We start from the raw sequence: 1,631 nt of genomic DNA on the forward strand, positions 1-1,631 counted from the left end.
CCAAGTCTTAGTGAATCCTATATTAATGTTCATGGTGATCCCATCCTGACGTCCAAGTCTTAGTGAATCCTATATTAATGTTCATGGTGATCCCACTCTGACGTCCAAGTCTTAGCGAATCCTATATTAATGTTCATGGTGATCCCATCCTGACGTCCAAGTCTTAGTGAATCCTATATTAATGTTCATGGTGATCCCACTCTGACGTCCAAGTCTTAGTGAATCCTATATTAATGTTCATGGTGATCCCATCCTGACATCCAAGTCTTAGTGAATCCTATGTTAATGTTCATGGTGATCCCATTCTGACGTCCAAGTCTTAGTGAATCCAGTCTAAGAAGACGGTATTTGTTCCAGAGAACAAATAAAACTTGAAATTCAAAGGTCGGTATAACATTGTTTAAGGTAACATTTGACTCGAAAGGAAACGAACTATGTTATATGGTTCTAGGTTATTCTTATTATTCAGTAAACATTGCTTCTTTACGTTTCCAGCTTTACCACGATCACCAAGTCCATTCTTCCGCTCACGAAAGACATATCTAAAATTCATCCAACCATTTTGTTCTGACGGGTTTAAGAAGCTATAATTTGCAGACTTTACACTGTAGACTTCTCGAGGACGCAAAGCTTCCCAGTCCAACTTTTCTGTTTTAACAAGTAAAGTTCCGGAAACGAATGGTCTTATTGAAACAAATATCATTTGGCTTCTCTCACTGTGAAGATACAGGAAATAGATGTTGGAGTGGTCTCCTCGATCACCACTTCTCTTGGCGCTGGATTTTTTTCACGTCATAACTCGTGTGCCTTTCTCTTTCTTCTACATCAAAATATCCATAACTAAAGCACTTCGGAATACTCTTCTTTTTTCGGATTTAAAAATTTTGTTCAACATTAAGTATAGGAATGAAACATCAAGTACACGCACACGAGTATAAAACAGTGAATTTAGGAAAAAATTAAATGGCAAAGGAAGTTTCGATAACTTGACAGGAAATTTCGTACATCTGTAATAATTTCCTTAATGTGTTCTTTTACAGACTTACTTGAGTCAACTGTCCTGATGTTTAACAACTATAGCTGAGTTAACTGTCCTGATGTTTAACAACTATAGCTGAGTTAACTGTCCTGATGTTTAACAACTATAGGTGAGTCAACTGTCCTGATGTTTAACAACTATAGGTGAGTCAACTGTCCTGATGTTTAACAACTATAGCTGAGTTAACTGTTCTGATGTTTAACAACTATAGCTGAGTTAACTGTCCTGATGTTTAACAACTATAGCTGAGTCAACTAACCTGATGTTTAACAACTATAGCTGAGTAAACTGTACTGGTGTTTAACAACTATAGCTGAGTTAACTGTACTGGTGTTTAACAACTAACGCCAAGTCAACTGTCCTGGTATTTAACAACTATAGCTGAGTCAACCGTAATGATGTTTAACAACTATAGCTGAGTTAACTGTTCTGGTGTTTAACAACTATAGCTGAGTCAACCGTAATGATGTTTAACAACTATAGCTGAGTTAACTGTTCTGGTGTTTAACAACTATAGCTGAGTCAACCGTAATGATGTTTAACAACTATAGCTGAGTTAACTGTTCTGGTGTTTAACAACTATAGCTGAGTA

Source organism: Limulus polyphemus, unplaced genomic scaffold, assembly GCF_000517525.1.
Source record: "Limulus polyphemus unplaced genomic scaffold, Limulus_polyphemus-2.1.2 Scaffold997, whole genome shotgun sequence".
Taxonomy (NCBI): domain Eukaryota; kingdom Metazoa; phylum Arthropoda; class Merostomata; order Xiphosura; family Limulidae; genus Limulus; species Limulus polyphemus.